Raw genomic sequence first — 13,644 nt, 5'->3', positions numbered from 1 at the left:
TCGAAGTCATTCCTCGTGGATCACATTGTTGTTGCATTTGCATATTAAATCTCTATCCGTATCTGGTTCATGTACCATTGGAACACGAGGATTTTTTACTCATTGTGAATCAAACTAATAGCCCACAAATCACGGACATAAGATTGTGCATTGCGCATGTAAACAAAAGATCAGCTGTTTTTGATGACGTATAAATAGCTAATTTTCATTTAGCCGCGCTTTGATATACGTGTATTTGGCGTTATTTGTGAGAGTTTTAATCCAAGTGATGTTCTAGCTCGTTGTCTGATATGCACACATCATTATCTTATCAGCATCCTGTCGCCCTTTACATTAGGTGGTCTTGCAAGCTCCAAGTGCTGTTCAAGCTCGTTGTCTGATATGCATACATCATTATCTTATCAGCATCCTGTCGCCCTTTACATTAGGTGGTCTTGCAAGCTCCATGTGATGTTCAAGCTCGTTGTCTGATATGCATACATCATTATCTTATCAGCATCCTGTCGCCCTTTACATAAGGTGGTCTTGCAAGCTCCAAGTGATGTTCAAGCTCGTTGTCTGATATGCATATATCATTATCTTATCAGCATCCTGTAGCCCTTTACATTAGGTGGTCTTGCAAGCTCCAAGTGCTGTTCAAGCTCGTTGTCTGATATGCATACATCATAATCTTATCAGCATCCTGTCTCCCTTTATATTAGGTGGTCTTGCAAGCTCCAAACATCTTTTCGAAAACATATACATTAGTAATTTAGGGTTGTTTTTGTTGTTGTAGCAATGCTTCGCCCCACCTAATAGTTGCGACCGATCACAAATTGTCATAAATAGCCTCCAACGGGAGTCAAAGGAAACTTGCTGTTTCAACAGGGCTGGACCATAATGAAAGGGGTGTTAGAGGCATTCGTTCCACATTACAATTAAAGAGATGGTTGGGGTCATGTGGGGACATGTTGCAAGCGGGGCATGCATTTCGTATATCGGGGTTGATTCTGGATAGGTAAGAGTTTAACCTGTTACAGTATCCAGAACGAAGTTACGCTAGAGTGACTCGCGTTTAGTAATTTAAGGTCGAGCTGAAGGTTCGAAGGGAAAGTTCTGGTAAAACTCTCCGAACATTCAGGGAGGGAAACACAAGATGAAGTTAACAGCATAAGATCAAAAGTCGTAGAACTGTTATGGAAATGGTTTTTTTTTTTTTTTATTTCTATAGCAACACAACATAAATTTGAATGCAGGTTTAAAATCATGAAGTATTTTGTTCTACTAGTGGTTCTATCATACCTCATTTAACGTAAACTGGGAATCAAAAACTCCTCACTGAAGGACGTGTTTGGATGATCCAGCTTGAAATCGATCCCGAGATAGTCGGGCTAGTATCTTAAAGGTAATATTTTGTTGAACGTACCGAATTTATGTATATTCGGCAAAGGATTAACAACACAGACTCCAGCGGGTTAGGGGGTCAGAATATACCCGCGGTTGGTGTGCCTGTCGTAAGAGGCGACTAAAATAACAGATTCAAGGGGTTGTGTAGCGCAACCCTTTCAGGTTACCAGCGCATAATATAGCTTCTACAAACCCAATTGTCAACCTCACCTATTCGCGGCGAATCCTGTTTCATTAACAGACGAGGCTCTGGCGACCCCAAGCTCCTCCTGGAACTTGGGGGTGCGGAGGGAAGGAATGGCCTGAAGGTTTAATGTGGCCACATAAATCGTTCCCGAGATGGTCGGGCTAGCGCCTTAATGGTGCTATGGTACCGGAGCGTACCGGATCTATATCCGGTAAAGGACCGTCACGGCCTTCGGGGAGCACCCATATCGCTACAACAACAACAACAACATTAACAACAGTGGGATTGAAAGAGTTGTGTATAAAGGGTCGCACATTTGACCTACTACCACAGCAAGGACAATGAAATATCTGTTTACATACAATGCCCCTATTCAAAACCACGCTCAAATCCATGTATATATGCATTAACTTTTAAGTACTATGTAGTTTCACTTACGGCATTTGCTGCACAGCAACTTCAGTTGGTTATGACGCCTCAAGTGCACATGATAAAATGATTTTAGTACAGGGCGTCCACAGAGATTACAATCCATATACTCATGCTTTTGGTGAACTTGCCGTCTATGTAAACGTAAAGCATTTTTCGTAACAAATCTATTTTCACAAATATCACAGGATAAATTTAGATTTTTATCTCCTAAAAAATGGAACAATGAACAAAACTTTTGGTATATAGCGTAGAACTCCGTAAATACCTACCATGATCTAATTCATAGTGATGTAACAAGTCCCTCTGAAACTCGAATATAGATGTACAAAACTCGCATTTAAAATCAAAACAAGTTTTACGTGTACCACCAATACTTGGATCATCTGGTAAATTATCATCATAGCCAGCAACTCCTTTTGTCAGCCCATTCTCATCATTTGCAATACTATCCTCTTGCTCAATACAAACGATGCCGCCTACACTTTCACTAAGGAGTAACTGCTTTTGACTAGTACATTGGCCGGTTTTATGTGGGTTGAGGCTTTCTACCACTAATTTAGTTAGCTTTTCGTTTGCGATTTCTAAATCATAATTATCGGTATCACTTATGTCAACGGGATCATCAACAATGTTTGCGTTTGATTCTTCGTATTCGAACTCCTTAAATTATATTTAGTTACATTTCCATTTTAATACACATATCCCTATATTTACCTTGCTAATGAACTCCACTTCTGCGTCCTCGTTCTCGTCCTGGTACAATATTATTTTCTGATTCTTGTTTGTAAGCCCAAGCGGTATAGAGGCGAAAACATTTGCCTGGCGCAGTGTGTCCAGCACGTCCCGCACGCTGATGCTTTAGAAATCAGCACAACCATTAATGATTCCATACCAGTACGAGAATTAAAGTTACTTTGCTTGGCAAAACCAGGATCTATCACACATATATAATGTTGTCAATTGTGAGCGAAGTTTCGGCGATATTTGTTTATATATGTTAAATTATAGTTGACCGCTAAGAACAATACATTTCTCGGATACATTTACGATTAAAAACATTTTAGATAAACAATTAATTAAAATAGAATAAATTTACACAAAAACATGCTCTTTTATTTTGCAATAAAAACAGCATATCAGCTGTTCGCCCAAGTTAAATGTGACGTAGATGCGCAGAACGAGGCAATTTTGAACTCGTCAATGCGCAATCTGGGTAGGTTATTTGTGCTAATAGCCATTGTGAATCAAACTAAGTGTGATATCTTCTGCATAGACGTCCAAATTCCAAAGTGATTGGATCACCTGATTTGTAATTGACTATCGCTATCTCATTCTGTGCCTCTTTCTATCACCCGCTGAAGATAGCCGGCCCTATGCGCCGACATATTGAACACCCTGTCAAAACGCTAAAAAGTAGCCATATTGAACATCCTGTCCATTGTGAATGATAACAAAGTGTGATATCTTCTGTATAGACGCCAAAATTTCAAAGTGATTGGATCACCTGATTTGTAATTGACTATCGCTGTCTCATTCTGTATCTCTTTCTATTACCCGCTGAAGATAGGCGCCGCCATATTGAACACCCTGTCAAAACGCTAAAAAGTACCCTGAAAAAATCGTGTGACCAAAAACGCACACAAACATACGAATTTTTGACAGGGGTGACGATTTGGAATGAAAAATTCTTCAAATGAAATAGCATGTTGACAAATTTAGCTTTCCCACAATGTATCGTGCTCTCTCGCACCTAATATTTTTATAGGGATAGCAAAATACGTAATTTTTGCGTGCAAAAAAATTCGCCATTTCTAATTCAGCAGAGACAGCAAAACATTTGGTGGTCGAAAATTTTTTCAATTTTGAGAGTTTTAAATGGAATATCTCCGGAAATATTTAAAATTAACAGGGAGTTCTCCAGATCACATATATATATATTTTAAAGCTCGCAAACTTATAATTTAAAAGTAATTTGGTGTTAAAGTTTGCAAATTTCTATACAAATTTTATATATGTATACGTATATATATGTGGCAGCACAGCTTTGTAATGTCATCAATAAAATATATGTATATATATATATATATATATATATGTGCATGTTGCTGCAAAAGCGCGATTGATTTAATAAAAACATTTATAATAAGTGAAAACAATGCAAAAATGAAATGTGAAATATACTAAAATGCAATTTAAGTTTATCGTTGCCAATTTATATAGATATGTATGTGGATTAAGGTTTTGAAAGATGTGTAAATTGTAATTTAAAGTTCTATAGAAATTTGTTAAATTTGCAAATTTTAACAACAAATAACTTTTAAATTATAAGCTTGCGCACTTTAAAATATATATATTTGTGATCGGGAGAACTCCCTCTTTCATTTGATACCAAGTTTTACCCTGAACTCGGGGGTGCTATTCTAAAATTTTCCCAAAGTCTTTAATATACAATGATTTTTGCTGTTTATTTCGACAAAAATTTTTGATTTGATTTGTGTGCTCATCGAAAGAATTCACAATTATATAGCACCATGCCGCGAATAATGATAAAAGGTGGTGTGTGTAGAAACACTGAGGTAAGCATTTGACGCGACTGGTTACTCTTGGCCGTTTATTAACTAAATTGATAACTTTCAGGATGAAATCCTCAAAGTAGCTGTAATGAAATATGGCAAAAACCAGTGGTCACGTATTGTATCACTGCTGCACCGCAAATCTGCCAAGCAATGTAAGGCACGCTGGTACGAATGGCTTGATCCTAGCTTAAAGAAGACAGAATGGTCACGCGAGGAGGATGAAAAGTTTTTGCATTTTGCCTAATTAATGCCAACACAATGGTTAACTGGCACCAATTGTTCACACCAAATTGTTAGATACAGGATTCGCCACGGGTAGGTGAGGTTGGCAATCACAACCCCTTGAATCATTTTGGTCGGCAGGTATGCCGCGGATATATTCTTGGCACTTGTTATTGATGGCTTTTATGATGCCACCAACACAACCTGGACAGACGCCAATGCTCAGTCAACCACCCAAGCCGTGTCAACCCCCAATACCCGGACACGTCCGGACGTCCTGGTTATAATGTATGCTAATACAACTAATAATTTACAAATTTGCTGATGATTATTTTTGTGTTATTTTCTTTAGCAACCACCTGCACCTGTTACTGGTAAATATCAACAGCCGCAACAGTATGATCAAGCCCAACGCCGTTTAGTCCCGATCAGATGCCAAATCCGATAAGCGTTATCATTGAAAATCAAAATAGCGCTGGTGGTGCTTTTATTACTAATGAACAGGGTTTATTACCACCATTGGTGACCACAAAATATGTGGTAGAAGATCAGGGTAACTCCTTGCCACGTTACGTTAGGTATCGATAATCGAAATTAATGTTTTGTTTGGCAATTACATTGATCTTTCTTCTTTGCAGGTCGTCTTTGTATTGCATATCTGCAACAGCTGATTTATTAAAAACAACAGCTTTGTCCATTACACTTACCGCCTCACCAATGGCACGAACGGATGAGGGTGAATATGAGCCACCCATTGTAAATTTTGGTGAATTAGGTGCAATTAGATCTAATCGTTGCAAGGCTCAATAGCAACTTGTAGATGCTGGTCGTCGTTTCCAATGTCTAATGTGTAAAGTAACAAGAGATGGTAAAAAAATTCTTTCACTTTTACTTGTGTTCATTGATCCATATTTTTTGTCAACAGTGCCAACTGCATATTTCCAACATTTGGGCCATACCGGACAGCGTGTCAATAAATATGAACGTCCTGAACTTGTATTGGGTACATGAGTATTTGTGTAAAAAATGCTTGGGTACCGATAGCTCTCATGGTAAACCTCAACTCATATCCGCATCAATGCCTCGCATTCAATTGGGTTCACGTAGTATGGACAAGCATATTGTTGATTCCAGTGGTAAGGCCACAATTTCAAATGATGGGCAACCATTATGAAACTATTGGATATTGTGAATCCAGCCGTAAAACTCTAGTAGACATCGCCAAATTTCAAAATGCTGAGGTAAGTTTTTTGTTATATTAGAATGTGTAGAATAAAAATGTTTCTCTTATCAGGTCGGCGATGGCACCACTTCAGTAGTACTTTAAGCAGGTGAAATCTTAAAACAAGTTAAACCATATGTTGAGGAAGGCGTGCATGCACGTATCATCATTAAAGCTATACGTAAAGCATTATAATTATGCATGACCAAAATATGGCATGGCTGTACATGTGGAAGCGCCAATCAAAGGAACAACAAAGTGCTTTATTGGAAAAATGCTCTGCCACAGCAATGGTCTCCAATGTCCAAGAGTATCAGAAAATTGTTAATGCTGAATGGCGTCTCCTGTACAATAAAATAGGTAAGTAAGGCGCCAATGTTGTGTTTTCTAAATACCAATTGGTGATGTTGGTACACAGTATTTTGCAGATCGTGAAATGTTCTGTTAGTGTACCAGAAGAAGATTTGAAACTTACAATGAAAGCTTGTGGTGGAGCTGTTATGACTACAGCTAATGATATTAATTCAAGTGTTTTGGGTCAATGTGATTACTTTGAAGAACGTCAAGTTGGTGGTGAACATTTCAACATTTTCCAAGGTTTGATAGTGGGTTTGACATTAACTTCATTTTTATAGTTTATAATTAGTTGCGTTAATGCTAGAACATATACATTGATTTTACGTGGCGGTGCCGAACAATTTTTGAAAGAAACTGAGCTTCGTTACATGATGCTATAATGATTGTGCGGCGTACAATTAAAAATGATTCTGTTGTTGCTGGTAAGTCAAAATACAAATTGAAAAAAATTTCTAATCTTAAATTGTTAAGTAAAATTATGAAAAGATTGTGTCCAACTCCGGAAGAAAAAACTATAAAATTTGTGTCATTGAAATGATAATTTTTGCTTTTGGTTGTTAGTTTTGAGGCATCGTCATCGAGTTCCTTCTGATCGTATATGCCGGTTCTTTTGCATTCTTTTACATGCATAAAGTGCCGTTTAAGCCTTCCTCACCCTCTCCTCCACGTTGAGCTTCCATGACAGCTTACTGTCTAGGATCATTCCTAGATATTTTGTGCAAGGTTTCCCCGTAGGGTCGCCCCTCCTAACTGAGGCCTGGTCCAATTAGGGACCTTGTACCTCTTTGTAAACAAGACCATATGCAACGTCATCTGCGTAAACCGTAAGTTTTTCTGGTCCCTCGTAGAATCCCCTAAGCAGTTGCTTAATGACCAGCGTCCACAGCAGAGGTGATAGCACCCGGAGTGCCCCTGTCCACTAATTTCGTGGCCGCGTACAATCCCCATTGTGATGTAATCTTACTGCAGTTTAACATGCAGTCGATCCATCTGGGTAAGGCTGGATGTACTTTAACGTAATTAAGACCATCAATAATCGCCCATTTAGAAAGCCCCGGCAATGCTTAAGAAGACTTCTAGAGCATATTCCTTATATTCCAGGGCTTTTTCTATGCTTATTACCACCCTATGCAATGCGGTGTCTACTGACTTGCCTTTGGTGTACGCCTGTTGTGTTGTGGAGAGCAGCTTTTCATCTACGTTCGACTTTATGTACACATCTATCAGCCTCTCAAAGGTTTTGAGCAGAAATTATGGGTCTATAATCTTTGGGATACACGTGACCGATATTCCCCGCCTTTGGTAGGAAAGCTACACGAGCAGTTCTCCAAGAGTGCGGTACATGATTCAGTTTATGCACCCATCGAATATTATTTTAAGCCATCCCACGACCGCCCTACTTGAAACTTGTAGCATGGCCGGACATGTACCATATGAGCGCGGCGATTTCACCACCACTACGAGGTCCTCAGTAGTGTAATTAGGCAGCATATATGAATGCAGCTGTTTCCTTACCATTACTACAGCTCGCACCCGTCCTTCCGTTTGCGCATAGTAAACGCCAAATCCGCGCGCGCTAAGTCCAGAAACCTTTCCTCCCGATGGAAGCCACGGCTCCTGGATCAGCGCGTTAGGAGGAGGAGTTCGCTCGACGCCACTTTACTGTGTTGGAGGTTTATCTGTATGACTCGCAGTACCAATGGGCTGCTTGTACCCCTCCAGCACCTTCATCGTGACGTCGTCGTCCTCCTCTAGCCATCATCTTCATACCATTATACCATCCCCTGAATCAAAGGTTGGAAGGAGCTTACTTGGTTATTCCCGCATCATCTTAAGCATTAAGCTAATAAGCTCCTTTTCTACAGATCTGGAGATCGGCTAAGACCTCACACCAACGACGATTTTCGTTACAATTGCTAGTGCATGCTCTCCAAGATGTAGATCCTGATCGAAAGTCACACCCAAAATTTTAGGGTGTAAGACAGTCGGTAGGGTAATGCCATATGGTCGACATTTGGCGCGGTCATGTTTTAAATAAGGTCACCGATGATTTGGTTGGTGACAATATCAGGTTTCGCGAGGCGACAAAACTGGAGAGATTGGGGAGATAGCTGTTTACTTTATTACAAAGCTCATCGATGTAGGAAACAATAGCATAGGCGTAGAAGCAATAGTGACTCCTGGTGGTAAAGGTAGCTATTGATATGTAGAAGTTAAGCAGAAGTTTGAATATGATTTTTTTAAGTTATAGCAAAAAAAGCGTTGAGGATTTTTAATATCTTACCAGGTACCTTCGTACATGTTTCTAAGAATGAAGAATAAAACCTATTCAAACTCAATTTTCACCAGGACAAAGCCGCTGAGACTTCGCTATACTTTAACATACAATACGTTACCCCATTTTAGCACAACTATCATTTTTTGATTTTATTAAATTTTATAAAATGTTTCTTCCTCTACAGTTCTATTTCGGTATTGGATGGTAAATATGGCTTTCGCATTTTCTCCATCAATAACTGTGAAAAGGTGGAAGAAATCTATGCATGTAAATCTCACATATTATCTTGGTCGAGCGTTTCTTAAATAGCTCTCTAGTGGTGATGGTGACAGCAGAGAAACCCAACTGTTTACAAATGTTACACTTCAAAAAGAATCAAAATATCTGCCATTGCGTCTCCCGCTCAAATACCCACAGTATATGAATGAATCGATTGCACCTAATTGTATGCCTAACGGATAGCATACATATTCATCAAATCGAAAATATTGCACCAAACGAACTGGGTCTGAATACTGAAACAGTACACATATTCAAAATCGATGAGGAGGCTGTGATGATGGTATAGGGTGAGTTGTTGAATAACATACGAAAACCACTTTAACCCATCTATATATTTGCATTACAGCTAAAGCGTTACAAACAGCAAAAATTGCTGGCGCCAAGCAATTGGAAAAGGCAGTGAAGCTTTCATCACACCGTACGGATGGTGTAAAGTTAGAAACTGCTGTTGTAACAGCTGCCACCGACACAACGGTCATCTCTACTTCGCCGAGTAGCGGCTCGTCCGACTATCTATCGAAGACAGTATAATCATATCTTTTGCCAACACAGGTTAGCGATGTGCATGCACAGGAAATGATTTCAATTGGAAAACAAAAATCAATTAAGAGAGTTGATTTATTATTAAAGTATTTACTTTTCTTTATATCAACAGTATTAATTTAAGTTGCAATATCACGTACATATATAATAAGGGATGTGATACGATTGCTGTCGGAATTAGATTTGAAACCAATCAATACTCCTGTTATGGTTTGTAAAATTATTGTTTGAATAATTAGATTTAGAACAATAATAAGTCTGACTTAATTACAAGTCGTACATTTTTAAGTTCATCAATTATGACAGCAATCGGATTCCACGACACCTTTGAATATTCTTGATCTGAAAAAAGAGTAAACCTAATCTGAATTTCTACTAAGCTTTAAGTTGTAGATTATTCAAATAATTGGAGTTTTTTCTAAAGCTTAAAATTATTTTCTGCTCGCTTAGAAAAGATTTCAATTGGAAAACAAAAACCAATTAAGAGAGTTTATGTTATTATTAAAGTACTTACTTTTCTTTATATCAATTGTATTAATTTAAGTTGCAATATCACGTACATATATAATAAGGGATGTGATACGATTGCTGTCGGAATTAGATTTGAAACCAATCAATACTCCTGCTATGGGTTGCAGAATTATTACTTGAATGATTAGATTTAGAACAATAATAAGTCTGACTCAATTACTAGTCGTACATTTTTAAGTTCATCAATTACGACAGCAATCGGATTCCACGACACCTTTGAATATTCTTGATCTGAAAAAAAAGAGTAAATCTATTCTGAATTTCTAATTAGCTTTAAGTTGTAGATTTAAATTGATTCAAATAATTGCAGTTTTTTCTAAAGCTTAAAATTATTTTCTGTTCGCTTGGAGAAGATTTCAATTGGAAAACGAAAACCAATTAAGCGAGTTTATTTGTTATTAAAATACTTACTTTTCTTTATATGAACTGTATTAATTTAAGTTACAATTTCATGTGCATATATAATAAGGGATGTCGTGATACGATTGCTGTCGGAATTAGATTTGAAACCAATCAATACTCCTGCTAAGGGTTGCAGAATTATTGCTTGAATGATTAGATTTAGAACAATAATAAGTCTGACTCAATTAATGGTCGTACATTTTTAAGTTCTTCAATTACGAGAGCAATCGGATTCCACGACACCATTGAATATTTTTGATCTGAATTTATACTAAGCTTTAAGTTGTAGATCATTCAAATAATTGGAGTTTTTTCTAAAGCTTAATATTATTTTTTTGCTCGCTTAGAAGAGATTTCAATTGGAAAACAAAAACCAATTGAGCGAGTTTATTTATTATTAAAGTTCTTCTGTTTTATATGAACTGGATTAATATAAGTTCCAATTTCATGTACATATATAATAATATTGAAAATAATAAATATTGAAAATTCAATTTTTTTGGTTCATATTTTATTCATATGGCTGCTCCAGGTAGAGTAAATCTGCAGGTAAAATTCACGTTATATGGCGGTTATATAAATGGTAAAACCGCAGTAAAATTGATTGTCAAATGACTCGAAAATGTAGAGTGAAATAACGGAAAAATGACCGCCATTTGACGAGCATTGTGACGTGTGTGAGCAGCACAGTACTATGCTCACATCCTATAGGTTGGAGCGGAATGCACTATCACATTAATAGGAACGAAACGGAAAATTTGGTCACAAAACCTAATCCGCCCATGCAAAAATGACTATGAATATAACCGCTGCAGAAAGTCACAATGCCCGTAAAATGACTAGTAAAATGACGTGGAGCGTTTTTGCAGGGTAGCCATATTGAACATCCTGCCAGGCAGCTGACAGTAAGATACCCTGCAAAAATGCTCCACGTCTTTTGACTAGCCATTTTACGGTCATTGTGACTTTCTGCAGCAGTTATATTCATAGCCAATTTTGCATGGGGCGATGCACATTTGTGACCAAATTTTCCGTTTCGTTCCTATTAATGTGATCGTGCATTCCGCTCCCAGTTATGGGATATGAGCATAGCACTGTTCTGCTCACTCACGTCACAATGATCGTCAAATGGGGGTCATTTCTTCGGTCATTTCACTCTACATTTTCCAGTCTTTTGACAATAAATTTTACTGCGGTTTTACCATTTATATAACCGCCATATAACTTGGATTTTACCTGCCGATTTACTTTACCTGGAGCAGCCATATGAAGAACAAAATATAAACCAAAAAAATTGAATTTTCAATATTTATTATTTTCAATATCATTATATATGTACATGAAATTGGAACTTATATTAATACAGTTCATATAAAAAAGAAGTAAGTACTTTAATAATAAATAAACTCGCTTAATTGGTTTTTGTTTTCCGACTCAAATCTTTTCTAAGCGAGCAGAAAATAATTTTAAGCTTTAGAAAAAACTCCAATTATTTGAACAATCTACAACTTAAAGCTTAGTAGAAATTCAGATTAGGTTTAGTTTTTTTTCAGATCAAGAATATTCAAAGGTGTCGTGGAATCAGATTGCTGTCGTAATTGGTGAACTTAAAAATGTACGACTAGTAATTGAGTCTGAATTATTATTGTTCTAAATCTAATCATTCCAGCTATAATTCTGCAACCCTTAGCAGAAGTATTGATTGGTTTCAAATCTAATTCCAATAGCAATCGTACCACGACATACTTTATTATATATGTACATGAAATTGTAACTTAAATTAATACAGTTCATATAAAGAAAAGTAAGTATTTTAATAATAAACTGGTTTTCGTTTTCCAATTGAAATATTTTCCAAGCGAACAGAAAATAATTTTAAGCTTTAGAAAAAACTCCAATTATTTGAATAATCTACAACTTAAAGCTTAGTAGAAATTGAAATATAAAGAAAAGTAAGTATTTTAATAATAAACTGGTTTTCGTTTTCCAATTGAAATCTTTTCCAAGCGAACAGAAAATAATTTTAAGCTTTTGAAAAAACTCCAATTATTTGAATAATCTACAACTTAAATCTTAGTAGAAATTCAGATTAGGTTTACTCCTTTTTCAGATCAAGCATATTCAATTCAAGCAATAATTCTGCAACTCCTAGCAGGAGTATTGATTGGTTTCAAGTCTAATTCCGACAGCAATAGGATCACGTCATACCTTATTATATATGTACATGAATTTGCAACTTAAATTGATACAGTTGATATAAAGAAAAGTAAGTATTTTAATAATAAATAAACTCGCTTAATTGGTTTTTGTTTTCCAATTGAAATCTTTTCTAAGCGAGCATAAAATAATTTTAAGCTTTAGAAAAAACTCCAATTATTTGAATAATCTACAACTTAAAGCTTAGTAGAAATTCAGATTAGGTTTACTCTTTTTTCAGATCAAGAATATTCAAAGGAGTCGTGGAAACCGATTGCTGTCGTAATTGATGAACTTAAAAATGTACGACTAGTAATTGAGTCAGACTTATTATTGTTCTAAATCTAATCATTCAAGCAATAATTCTCCAACCCTTAGCAGGAGTATTGATTGGTTTCAAATCTAATTGCGACAGCAATCGTATCACGACATCCCTTATTATATATGCACATGAAATTGCATCTTAAATTAATACAGTTGATATAAAGAAAAGTAAGTACCTTAATAATAACATAAACAACTCTCTTAGTTGGTTTTTGTTTTCCAATTGAAATCTTTTCCTGTGCAAGCACATCGCTAACCTGTCTTGGCAAATGATATGATTATACTGTCTTCGATAGATAGTCGGACGAGCCGCTACTCGGCGAAGTAGAGATGACCGTTGTGTCGGTGGCTGCAGTTACAACAGCAGTTTCTAACTTTGCACCATCCGTACAGTGTGATGAATGCTTCACTGCCTTTTCCAATTGCTTGGCGCCAGCAATTTTTGCTGTTTGTAAAGCTTTAGCTGTAATGCAAATATATATATGGGTTAAAGTGGTTTTCGTATGTTATTCAACAACTCACCCTATACCATCATCACAGCCTTCTCATCGATTTTGAATATGTGTACTGTTTCAGTATTCAGACCCAGTTCGTTTGGTGAAATATTTTCGATTTGATGAATATGTATTCTATCCGTTAGGCTGACAATTAGGTGCATTCGATTCACTCATATACTGTGGGTATTTGCATTGGATGCACATTTGTG

General features: G+C 36.7%; 1 long non-coding RNA gene across 6 annotated transcripts; it reads left to right on the top strand.

Annotated features, from left to right (window-relative positions):
* Positions 1-3,683: 3,683 nt before the first annotated feature.
* LOC137250140 (uncharacterized) lies at positions 3,684-10,912 on the top strand. Of its 6 annotated transcripts, XR_010952774.1 has the most exons (10): positions 3,684-4,581; positions 4,643-5,091; positions 5,156-5,381; positions 5,442-5,671; positions 5,729-6,044; positions 6,098-6,385; positions 6,444-6,622; positions 6,672-6,804; positions 8,845-9,229; positions 9,289-10,912. It is a non-coding gene; the product is annotated as an uncharacterized lncRNA (long non-coding RNA). The 6 variants fall into 6 exon arrangements; XR_010952777.1 differs by lacking the exon at positions 3,684-4,581 and having other exon boundaries at positions 4,590-5,091; positions 6,454-6,622; XR_010952775.1 differs by lacking the exon at positions 3,684-4,581 and having other exon boundaries at positions 4,590-5,091; positions 6,687-6,804.
* Positions 10,913-13,644: the final 2,732 nt, after the last annotated feature.

Source organism: Eurosta solidaginis, chromosome 4 (genome assembly GCF_040869045.1).
Source record: "Eurosta solidaginis isolate ZX-2024a chromosome 4, ASM4086904v1, whole genome shotgun sequence".
In the NCBI taxonomy this organism is placed as follows: Eukaryota; Metazoa; Arthropoda; class Insecta; order Diptera; family Tephritidae; genus Eurosta; species Eurosta solidaginis.
This window is presented reverse-complemented; position numbering and strand designations above follow the sequence as displayed.